Source organism: Nyctereutes procyonoides, unplaced genomic scaffold (genome assembly GCF_905146905.1).
Source record: "Nyctereutes procyonoides isolate TBG_1078 unplaced genomic scaffold, NYPRO_anot_genome, whole genome shotgun sequence".
Classification (NCBI taxonomy): domain Eukaryota; kingdom Metazoa; phylum Chordata; class Mammalia; order Carnivora; family Canidae; genus Nyctereutes; species Nyctereutes procyonoides.
Window position 1 is genome coordinate 31,486,407 of NW_026575048.1, and position 12,926 is coordinate 31,499,332.

General features: G+C 40.4%; 1 protein-coding gene across 3 annotated transcripts in view; it reads left to right on the forward strand.

The window, feature by feature from the left end:
* The window catches only part of TMEM178A (transmembrane protein 178A), a 132,749-nt gene that overhangs the window by 55,257 nt on the left and 64,566 nt on the right, over window positions 1-12,926 (forward strand). For all 3 annotated transcript variants that reach the window (XM_055326939.1, XM_055326940.1, XM_055326941.1), the window contains one exon: window positions 2,926-3,009. The gene's annotated coding sequence lies outside the window, so the exon portion shown is untranslated. The remainder of the gene's footprint in view (window positions 1-2,925; window positions 3,010-12,926) is intronic.

Here is a 12,926-nt window from a genome sequence, read left to right on the forward strand (position 1 = left end):
TTGATTTCTCAGGATTTCTTTGAGATCCCTCATGCTGCTCCTCTTTAAGGGAAGTCCCAAATGCTCAGAAGGAGGTGAAACCACTGAAAGTTGAGATGTCTGCAAACTTCTTAGGATCTGATGCACTTCTGCCTTTAACTTTGAATTGCCGCCACAGTGATTCATTTTGTTGTTTTAAAGGTTTCCCTTCCTTTGCCAGGGAGGTCATTTTGAATTTTACTAGAGGGTCCTGAGGAGCTACAAGTGTGAGCTTAGTCTAGGTTATTTGATATTTACATTTTAAAAAAGATTTTACTTATTTATTTGAGAGAGACAGAGACAGAGATAGAGATAGAGACAGCAGAGCAAGAGAGAGAGAGCATGAGCTGGGGGGGGGGGAGTGGCAGAGGGAGAGGGAGAAGCAGGCTCCCCACTGAGCAGGGAGCCTGATGAGGGACTCTATCCCAGCACCCTGGGATCATGACCCAAGCTGAAGGCAGACACTCAACTGACTGAGCCACCCAAGCATTCTGATACATTTACATTTTTATCTGATGATCTGGGAAAAAGATTTAGAAAAGGAGTGTCTGAAGGCTGGTCCTGGAAGTCCACGCCTAGATCCCTGGCTGAGTTCACAGGGAAAGCACATGGCAAGGAGGACATAGTGGATTTCTCAGAACCAAAAGGATCCTGAGGCTGCATTCTGACTGAGAATGGCTGGCTCTGGCTCCCTGGCACTAACTCTTCAGCTGAGGGCTGGGAAGGCACACAAGAGTGAAGCTCAGATAATCTGTGTTTTCTCATTACCCTCTTAATGTGGGGTATAACGTAATGTGTGATTTGCATGTTTAATAAATTCCTTTTTCTTAATTCTTATGTAGGTTTTCAGGGTTCTTTGCAAATATGAACTCCCAATCTCACTGCATCTGAATGGTGTTTCTCCTATTTATGGTTGGACAAACAGAAGCATAAAGACATACAATGGCTTGTCTGAGATCACCAAGTTAGGGAAATAGGTAGAGCTAATAGACTGATCATCTTTTAGTGCATGCCTTGCCCTGCCGGTCTACCCTCACTCTCAGTCTCAACATGACAGCTGCCGTTCACAGCTCCTTAGAAAAAGGGAAATTCAAATGCAGATGAAGGAAAAGGAAATTGTTTCAGTCCAGCATTCTCTTTACATTTCATCCAAACCTGGGCTGTTGGACTAGCAGCACCCACGTGATTTAATATAGCCATGATTAAACTAAGTCTAAAGAAAAGAGTGTATGCACAGTAAACTAACACTAATGCATATTTGGGGAGAAAACTGCTGACTTCAGTGAAATATACATTTATTTCAACCACATGAACTTAGAGGGACTGCTGTTTGTTTCTTTCTGTTCACTGAGGGATTAAATTGAGTTTAAGCAGCCTGGAACAGTTTGATGACTCTTCCTTTCAGCCATGGAAGGTGCCAGGTGTCCTGCCTCTAGAATCTGACATTCCCATCGGTGAGGATAACAACCCACAACTGAGATCCTTTGGTTCTTTTTAGGCCCGTCTACAGACTGATTTATGTTAGAGTTGTCAGTGACATGAGAAATAAATCAGAATAATGCAAAGCTAAGAGCATGAGTTTTGGAGACAAATGGTCTTAGGTTTGGATTCTGTTACTTAGTGGTGATGTGATTGGGAACTCACTGAGCATTACCTTTCAGGTGATGACTAGACAGTGTATAATAGGTGGGTAATAAAAATGATAGTAGTAATGAGGATAATTATTAGAGCAGCTACCATTAAATGAGTGCTTACTACATACCAACCACTGCGCTAAGTGAGCTCACTTTATCCTCTCAACAGGAGATGGGTAGTGCTAATAAATAGATACTTTACCAATGTCAGTTGCTTTCTTCCTTCACTGAGCAAGTATTTACTGAGTGCTGGTTACAGGCAGACATTGTAGAGGTGTTAGTGATTCAATGTCAGCCTGTGACTGCTTCTCTCAAGGCGCTCTCATATTCCTGGGGGAATGGAGAAGAAAACAAAGGAAATACAATGTGACAAGGACTATCAGGGAAGCAGATGGAGAGGAGAATATAAAATAGACTGGGAGTCAGGGAAGGCTGGACCCTCAAGGGTGTGTGGTCAGAGAGGTGGCTGGATCACAAGAGGTCATATGGGCTTTTAAGTTCAAGTCCAGCACCCTCTGTTAATCCCTGTTTCCTAGTCGGGCATCTTCATTGAGACAAGGCTCTGGAAACCTTCCCAAGGAAAAGACTGCTTTAAGAAGAAAAGAAGATATTGAGAAGTTTTCAAATTCACACAGATAGAGTAGAACAATAGACCCCTTTGCCTATCCCCTAGATTCAACAGTTATCAACATTTTGCCACCTTAACTATGTGAAAAGGGCAATTTTAATGGGATGTGCTTCTGTCACAGGCTCAGCTGATGATTCCAAAGAGACTGAATAGATCCCATGTACATTGCCTCTTGTTCTATATCCCTAAACTGGATCCTCTCCTTCCTCTCTGGGGAAGACAGCCCTTGATTCTAACAGGGATGTGAGATTGGGACCTGTCATGGCGATGGTACTCGGAGAATAAAACAGCTTGTACATATGCTGGAGTAGCAGCATCTCCTTGTAAACTAAAAAGAGCATTATTATTGCTGTGATCAGATTTGCCTTCTACATATATGGTGCCTCTTTTTTTTTTTAACATTTTTTAACATCAGTCCTAATGCCTGGTTTGGTGAACAATGCCTAATCATCACATGGTCGGTGTAGTACGGCATCTTTAACACCAAGATTGGACACAATGGGCATCTTAGTTAAGATGCTAGACCTCATCAGGTAACTGTTGTCACCCACATCTATTACTTTGCAATCTTCTGGTGAATGCTAGATCTGATTGAGAAAATAGATTTGGACTTTGTCTTTTCTTCTCTTTTTTTTCATTTGTCAGTCTTGGTCCCTGGAATGGAGTCTGTGACAGGCTGCATGCCCTGAGTGGCGATTTTGAAGGCAAGAGAAACAACAACAAAAAAATGTGAGTGCTTCGACTACTAACCTGGGGGATTTATTTCGTGGTGCATTTTTTGGATTATAAAAGAATTGATTGAGCTTATGAAATAAGAGAAAGTCATTCTGGAAGGGAAATTCTTTTTAGCATTCAGTAAAGAGATTGACAGAGGTTTACTTCAGTTAGAGTAGGACTGCTTTTGTTAAAAAGGTAGTGATTAGGTACAGGAGAAAGCATTTTGAATTGTCAGATAAGAATCTTAAGTTTATGTCCCAGGCTCTGCCTTTGAGGAACCAGGTGTTATTTGGCGAGGCACTTCACACCTCTGGTCTCAGTTTCCTTACCTGTAAAATATGCAAGATCCTTTTAGTCTCTGATATTTTGTGGTTTTAAAAGAGTTTAATGCAGTGCAGTGCTTAAAAGCAGGGTCTTTTGGAATCAGATAAAGATGGGTTTCAGGGCTATGTCAGCTGCTTGTTAGCTGTGTGATCCTGAAAAACGTACTTAACTTTTCTGTTCTTCATTTCACCATCTGTAAAACTGGTACAATAGTAATAGCTACAGCTCAGACTTTTTGTAAGATTAAGTGTATTGTGCTTAGCTTAGAGCCTGGCACATTTAGACTCTCCACAAACGGAAGTTATTACTATTATGTGTCTTTGTTACCCTTTGTATCCTATTCTACCTAAATAATCAGAGATCCAGAAAGAAAAACAAAAGCCCTCAACAAGATATTACAGAAAGATGAAGCAAAATACTTGTCACTAGCTAGCATCATTTTCACAAGTATTTTGCCCTGATACAGTGCCAGCCTACATGAAGAAAGGATGCATTATTAGCTCAGTGTCAAGTATATGGTTTGTTTTAAATCTCATTCATTGCAACAACCTGCCAGAAATTCAAGCTGTGTTACCTGTTCATCATGTCCTTCTTTCCTTGTGCTTTGCAAAAATCCTCTCAGATTTGGAATTCGGAGGTTGGTGCCAGTTTTTAAGGTTGCCCTAAAGTCAGGTTTCTCTGTGATCTTGTTTGGTTCCGATGTGTCCACACAACCTCAGATTCCCTGTGGTGAAGTCTGTAATCAGTACAATTCTCCTTTTTCTAAAAAAAAAATTTTTATTTGGAAGACTGTTTGAAACTGGGAAAATGTGCAGATGTTTGGATAGTTACTTGAAACAAATGAGCAAGCAAACAAATAAGAAGAGTAAGTAGTCTGGTTTCACTTTAAAAAATAATAAACTCGGTTAACTTATGCTGAATGCCCACTATGTGCCTGGCAGTGCTCTAAGCTCTGTGTGTGTAATAATTCATTAATCCTCACAACAGCCAGGCGAAGTGGATTTGATGCTGATTCCTGCTCTGCTGGTAAGAAAAACCAAGGGACAGATAGGTTGAGTAATTTGCTAGTCAGACCACTAGTACGTGGCTAAATTGGGACTTAATCTCTTTCAGCCTGACCCCAGAACCCAGTTCATATCCAGTAGTTTTTGAATAGCACAAGATACTTGTAATAATTTTCTATTGTTTTATTAAATATTGAACTCAAGAAAATTAAATCACAGCAGACTGCAAATATAATTCAAACTTTTATTAAATGTCAGAATATCTGATCCTTGGGTACATTTTACTTCAGGGCAATTATCCAGGTTGGAAGCATATATCTAAGTATTTGCTGCCCCGGTTCTTGCATTGATGTCGAGTGGCATGTCAGATTCCACAGCAAGGAGAACTAACTCACTGACACACACTCCTGGGAGGATGCCTTGAGATGTGGATGTGTGGCTGCAGATGTTACCTTCTAACCAGGGGACCTCTTCAAGCCTGGATGTTGCCTTTGGTTGACCTTCCACTATTGAGAAAGTTGTCATCTGACTTGGGGCTTGTGAGTTCTGAAACGGAAATGGATTCTTTTTCCTTTGGCAAGGTGCAGGCACGCTGAAAGAAAGTAGATGCATCTGGTTTGTGAGTAAATTTAGAGCTACTCTCATAACCATTTTCTGTTTAGTTTGGAAAAGCTAAAATTTATAACTACGCCACCTTTTTTTCTTCTTAAAAGTTCTCTCAAACACAATTCGTTTTAGTGGAAATAGAAGATCTTTCTCTGCCTGTCTTCCTGTACTACAAATAGTCATTTTTCAAGTCTGTGTCTCCTCCAAGAAGTATCTATATCATTTTCTTCTTGTGACCATCTTTTTTTTCTTCTCTAGCTTCTTCCTCCTTAACTCCTGAAAGCTGGCTTTACTAGGGTCTCCATTCTACCCTCGTGTCTACCTCAATTCCACAGCCAATTCTGGCAGGAAGTGTCCTGGAACTAGTTCCCATTCCCAGCCTTGGTGTCCTATGACATGGCCACAAACGCGAAGCCCCAAGCTCTTGCTTATCATCCCAAACCCACTAGCCTCCTCTCACCTCCCATCAAAACTGGGGTTACCCTAAGAATCTCTTGCTACAGGTTCTTCCCTTTGGGCTGAAGCTCTGTGTATCCACAAACTCTAAACCAGGGATGACTTCACAATCTCTTTTGACAACTGTGCCTCAAGCCTGAGTCTGATCCTTTCTAAGCCCAGAGCCAAAGGCAAAGTATAAGCTTGGGATGATGGACTGAATACTGTTGCCTGTGGGGGAAGTTATGGGAGTAAGTCCTGAAGACAAGCTTAAGGGTGCATGATGCTCATGATTCCAGAAAAGCAGTTTAAGCATCTTCAAAGGAGGAGGAAGAAGAAATGCCATCAGCCTAGAGGTGAGGGGTGGGTTACTGTGCAAAAATACAGATGTACAGGGTGCCCAGGTAGGAACTGGAGCTGAAATGCATGGCTGGGAAGCACCCAGGGCAGGCAGGGCTCTAGCAGAGTGTGTGATGGGAAGAGGGGATCTTGCAGGCCCTGGGGCCCCTGTACCTGCCGTGGAGGGAGCACTGTCACACTGGACTCAGAAACCTCGAGTTTGCAGCTGGTCTGGCTTTGACTCTGCTTCACGATGCCCATTCCTGCCGGTCCTTTGCTGCCAAGGCCCCAGCAAGCCTCACTGCCTGCCTAAGTCTGGGCTCTGTCCCATTTTCAGTTTAATAGAATTGATGTTACTCAGCGCTCCCAAGACACATGGCATTGCTCTGTTTGGCTCAGGCCCTGATTTCAACAGAAGGGGAAAAGAAAAGAGAACTGCCAACAAGGCCATTTCCTTCAACTGCAAGTACCACTGTACTTCTTGCTTCTTCTGAGTGACAAGCCTGAAGGATACTGAGTAGGGTTTTTGAATTCAAATATTTTATGTTCTCAATCGATCACAACATATCAATAGTAAAGGGAAGCGATCATCTCTAATTAAAGTCAGTAAGTGTTTGTCAAACATCTAGTGTTTATCATTATCACTTACACATCCTAACCTAGTTATAAAAGTCATGAAGGCTCCAGATTATGCCATTAAATCATCTCTTGGATCTAGAAACCTAACTAATACTCCAGTATGGTTCATGGATTTAGAAGTATAATGACTCAAATTATGCCAACTGAAAAGAAACTACACAGAGAACCTTTATTGTAGTCTTACTTTCCAGCACCTGTCTTTCAAAGAATTCTAACTTTAAGGTTTCAAAGTTCTGGGAGTACTTATTGTTATAACTAGTAATGAAATCACATGCACATGGGTGCATATGCACACACACGCACGCCTCTACCTCATGTTACTAACAAGTTGGATCAGACAAAAAGCTAGCCAATGAAGCTGGCTGACCAGCCCATACACTGTTGGGCAAATTGGATCAAGCCACAGAAAAGTAGTCTCAAATAAAGTGCATGATTTAACATAATTTACTTTCTCATAGTGAGAGGCTCTGTTGAATTTTCACACCCCTGTGTCTGATGTCTGTTCATGAAATATATTAGTCTACTTCTCAAAACTTCCCTGCTGGTGAAAGACATGCATTTATTTTTTAATACACTCTTAATTTTGGGTCTATAGGAATAAACTATGCCTCTGGGAAAGAAATGCATTGCATGGATACACTTTGTGAAGGTAAACACACAGAGGCATTCTGCTTTCTGTTAATTAATGATAGTGATGCCAAGTTTTTATAGGAAACCAATTTTGCTTTTGAACACCAGGGAAACCTTTGAGCATAAGAAGCGTTTCAATTTAGCAAAACTGTAGCATAGCCCAAAGTCCAAATGTAACAGGTGAATTATAGTTGATCTAGAAAATTGGATGCATTAGGAATTTGTCCATGAATGTCCCATAAATACAACTGGACTCCTGAAAATATTGCCTTGAGACCGAAGATAACTCCAAAAATTGGGATTTGTTCCAGCATTTTCTCAGAAGTTGAAGTTCAGATGCATAGGCTGGGACTGTGGGAGCTGAGAGAAGCTGTGTGGTGAATAGTCCCCTGAGTAGAACTGTGCCCTGGGTGTGCCAGAGCCTCACCTGGCTGATGAGGAGATCAATAGTCCACCTCCAAATGGTGAATGAGTCTGACCTTATTGCGGAGTGGGAGTTTTGGTGTCCTCTTGATTTTATTCATTAGGAAGTTATTTATGAATGTTCACTAACTATGATGTGACCTCCCTGGTGTATTTAAAGCAACCCTAGGCTGCTGTTGTCAAAAGCTTTATTATACACACAGATGCCTTGAGTCGGCAGGAACGTGGAGTTTGACAGGGACAGGCACATGATATGAGGGCTGAGTCACTCTACAGAGCACGCCAGATAACCCCTCTTATGCAACGGGCTCTATTCTAGTGCTGCTACCAACTCTGTACCATCTAGACTGCATCAGCCTCGGGCTTGTGCACAATTGTCTGCCTGGAGGCGTAGCTGGTGAAGAAGGAAAGATGAAAGTCAAGACGGTTACTTAAAGCAAAACCACAAAAGTCTGGGTTCTCTGATTCCTCCCAAAGGGTTTATCCTTTGACTTACAGGGTCAATTTTACAGAGATACTCAAACAAATGTCCACAAATAGATATACCGTGAAGCTAATTATGGAATCATGTGTAGGAAGGACAAATTGGAAACAAACTAAACGAGAGGAGGCTGCAAATGATGCTGTAGCCATGCAGTGGAGTACTATGCAGCTGTGAAAAGCAAATATACATGGAAACAGATGTCCATGTATATTTTTTAAAAATGTGTTTTATTTTAATTCCAGCATAGTTAATATACAATGTCATATTTGTTTTGAGTGTACAATATAGTGATTCAACATTTTCGTATATTACTCAGTGCTCAGCAAGATAGGTACTTGCAAATGGCAAGATTTCCTTCTTTTTTATGGCCGAATAATATTCCATTATGTACCTCCTCTTCTTTATCCATTCATCTGTCAATGGACACTTGGATTGTTTCCATAATTTGCTATTGTAAATAAGGCTACAATAAACAGGAGTGTATATATCCTTTTGCTTAGTGTTCTTATATCCCTCAGGTAAATACCCAGTAGTGCGATTACTGGATCATATGGTAGTTCTATTTTTAATTTTTTGAGGAACCTCCATACTATTTTCCACAGTGGTTTACCAGTTTGCATTCCCACCAACAGTATGCATCCTCACTCACACCTGCTGTTTCTTATACTTTTTATTTTAGCCCTTCTGCATGTCCACCATAGATTGTTGAAGGAAACATACCGAAGGACATATATACATATGTATCATATGTATGATTTGACCCTATTTCTGTGTCTTAAAAACTATATGCTTATAACAGTGCTGCCTTTGGGGTTTGGAGCTGGGGAAGGTGAGGTAGGGATGATCACCTTAGCTTTCCGCATTTCTGTATTGCAGGAAAGTTTGCAATTAATATGTATTACTTCTGTACCTAAATACATATTTGTAAAAAGAGATTAAATAATTTAAAAGGTTTTCAGTCAAGATTCCCAAAGTAATCCTGGGATTACATAGTAGCCAAAAAGAGTAAATCCATAATTACAAACAGAGGTTCTACAGTCGCTCCAGGCTACTGGTCGAAGCATTTCATCCCAGTGTGTTTCTAGAATGAGAGTTCTGTTTTCTGAGAGAAGATAGAACTATAAGTCTAAGCTCTTTATTGATCTGCCCCCTTTATTCTCTCAGCTTAATGATACTATTAATAATATACATTATTCATTTCCTAGTTTACAGTTTACACAGCACTTTCCACTCTTGAATAATTCAACGAAGCTGGGAAGGGATACTATGATCCATATTTTCAGAAAAAGTAGTTGAGGTTTAGGAAAGTTAGTTGACGTGCTCTAAGTCACACAACTAGTTTGAGCAGAATTGCAGTAGGAGTCAGATTGGGATTCTATCCCGGGTCAGCCATTAATTCTAGATAAATCACTATTTTTCTAGGTCTCACGTTCCTCAACCAGAAAACCATGTTGGGGAAGTGTTCAATGTATAAAAGTATACCATGGGGATCCCTGGGTGGCTCAGCAGTTTAGCACCTGCCTTTGGCCCAGGGCGTGATCCTGGAGTCCCAGAATCCAGTCCCACGTCGGGTTCCTTGCATGGAGCCTGCTTCTCCCTCTGCCTGTGTCTCTGCCTCTCTCTCTCTGTGTCTCTTGTGAATAAATAAATAAAATCTTAGAAAAAAAAAGTATACCATGACTTAAATGAAACCAAGTAAACACTTCTATTCCCCACCCCAAATTAACTCTGGAACAACTCCATGGATATGTTCAAAGATACTTCTGTTATAAAAAATGGCAGACATTCTTTCTCTTAGCATACTGAGGTATAAGTAAAGATCTATATATTTGTGAAGAGATTTTTTTAAAGATTTTATTTATTTATTTGAGAAAGAGAGAGAGAGAGAGAGTGAGAGAACATGAGTAGGGGGCAGGAAGAAGGAGAAGCAGGCTCCCCGCTGAGCAGGGAGCCCAAGGCGGGCCGGATCCCAGGGCTGTCTAATTAATTAATTAATTAATTAATTAATTAATTAATTAGGAAAGGCTTGTTTATATTTTTTTTTCTTCCAAGACCACAGCCCTGTGAAAAAAGACTGGTATGGTGAAGCCAATAGATCATGAGATGACTGCCATTGAAAAGATTGTTATTGGCAGTTCCCAAGAGGAGGGGTTATGCCATTCCATGGGGGTGGGGGCATAGGGTAGCACCAGGGCCAGTCAGGAGGTAGAGGGAATGAGGGGAAAACACAGCTTTTATTATGGTTTCCACTGGAAGAAACAGGTGAGGCTGGATAAAGGAGTTTAGGATTGGCTAATTGTAATAATTCCAGTGAGTCTGGGGTAGAGGGGCTGTCCCTAGTTGTCTGGTACCTGGCTCTGGGGTGATGAGGGCAGGGGAATCATGGCTCACCATGTGAAAGCCCAGTAAAGAAGATGGTTTAGGTATGGCTTGGCATTGGTTGGTCTGCCTATGAAAGGCTGGTGAGGTTTTTACTCTCTAGGAACTGGTTAGCCCCGGGAGGGGCAGTCTCTTCAAGGTCAACAAAGCCCCAGAGGTCAAAGCATCAGAATAAATATGTGCTTAATATAGACTGATATAAATTAGGTTAACCTCTAAAACAAGCAAAGAATTGGCAAACAGGAGTGCTGATAATATTAGATCTGTAACATATCACTCTGTATAATGTGTGTTAACATATTACTCTTTCATTGCAGATCACTGATTTGGCATTAGTAAATATGGGAAAAGCTTATTTATTTACTTATTAATTTACTTGGAAAGCCTTGTTTATATGTTTTTTTTTCTTCCAAGACCACTAGATTACTTTGTCATGTGAGATAGCTTGTTTTTTTTTTTTTTTTTTTCAGTTTTCCTGCAATCAATACAATTTCCAGGTGGCGGTGGTTTCTTAGTGGTGGGATTTTTCTGGCCTCTCCACTCCACCCCCTTATACATACTCACATACATTAACTCACCTGTCTAGATGAGAGGTAGCATATATTTATAAATGTATGAGAGTGTGTGCAAGTTGATATATATACACACCTCTCACTATCTACCTTTTATCCAGGTACCAAAAGATAAAATATAAACCTTAATATAAGTACCATGGAATTTCAACAAAAAATGCATCTTAAAGTTGCAAAAGATTTATCACATTATTGCCCCTTTGCCCTTGAGCCCTCGCCCCTCCACTTATCTCATTAGAGAGAAAAGATCCCTGAAAAATGCACAAATAAACACACATCTTTATTTTTTTAGGAATGACTTATGTAACAATATGATCAGGATCAATGAATTTGTTTGCTGTAACTTGTGGTACCCTTAAGCATCAAAAATTAGCCCACATTTATTGTTGAACATTGGTTTCATTTTTACAATGAATGATTAATGCCACTGACTCTATTCTCTTCGACACCCACCTAGGTGGTACATTCTCTTGAACAATAGTGAGTCAGGGTAAGTCACAGAGCATGAGGGGTCACCTATTCACCCCCACCCCCCGCCCTCCTCCCCTTCCACCACCCCTAGTTCATTTCCCAGAGTTGGGAGTCTTTATGTTCTGTCTCCCTTTCTGATATTTCCCACACATTTCTTCTCCCTTCCCTTATATTCCCTTTCACTATTATTTATATTCCCCAAATGAATGAGAGGCCAATACATTGGTCTATGTATTGAGGATTTACTTCCACATAGACTGGCAAAACAATGTTTATATACAAACACCCTTTTTAACAACACCTATGCCCATTTTCTGGTTCAGTCAGAGAAGCATCAGGTTTCTGGGCTCTCTCTGCTGGAAGAGTTCAAGTTAATCCTAATTTCTTTCTTTCATGACCTCATTTATGGCTACACAAACACCCTTCTTCCAACCCCCTACTCAGATCTCCTCTCAAAATGGTGCTAATTAGGCACATGTAGCCCAACTTTTAATAACTAATATACTTTAAAAAATTTTTTTTAAAGATTTTATTTATTTATTCAGAGAGAGAGAGAGAGAGAGAGAGAGGCAGAGACACAGGCAGAGGGAGAAGCAGGCTCCATGCAGGGAGCCTAACGTGGGACTGTTTCCTGGGTCTCTGGGATCACGCCCTGGACTGAAGGCAGCGCTAAACCGCCGAGCCACCTGGGCTGCCCAATATACTTTTTTCTTATCACAACATCATTAACAAGGGAAATAAGTCCTAATGCCTGAGCAACAGAGACCAGGCAGGTATAATTTAGTTTCAGTTGAATCCTCCTATACTCTATGACTAAACCCCAATTGTGTTCCTGACACTTTTCAACTTTTTTAGTGTTAAGAATATAAACATTCTTTGGTTTCTCCTTCCTATTTTCTTTTTTTTTTTAATGATAGCTTTTTTTAAAAGTTTTAATTATTTTTTATTGAAGTATAGTTGACATACAAAATTTTATTATAGGTGTACAACATGGCTATTTGACAGTTACAAACATTAGGAGATACTCACCACAGTCAGTGTAGTTAATATCTGTCACCATACAAAACTATTTCCTATTTTGTTTTTTGTTTTTGGCTGTTTCTCCGTAAAAAATTCATGATCTGTCCACATTCCCCTGGGTTTATTAACTTAGCTCCTTTTATTTCTACTGGTTACCCTTGATGTCTTTCTTTCCTACTGTACAATAAATTCCTCCTCTGGATCAATACTGCTCACCCAGGATATACCTGCCTTGTAAGTAATTCTCAAAAAACTTGAGTTCTTTTTTTGAGTCAATGTGTAGAGTCCAAATGCAACTGCTAGGGCCTTGATAACTTGGGTTTAGGTAATTGGAGCAATAGTTACATAGGCTTCATTCTGTTAAACACCAGGTAGAAATCCATGATGATTGAGTTCAATGTGAAGCTGAAAGGAAAAAAAAAATCCTCCCAGCTGTTTGAGATGGGAAACAGCTCATGGTTCTGTACACATCTCAAGAATTCACTGGATGCATCTTTCCTGTGATAGTAACGGACAATTGTTTGCACTCAGATTTCTCTGTTGCTTTCTGGAGCATCGGCTATCTTTACTGTCAAACCTCTCCTCTTCCTGGATGGCAGTGAG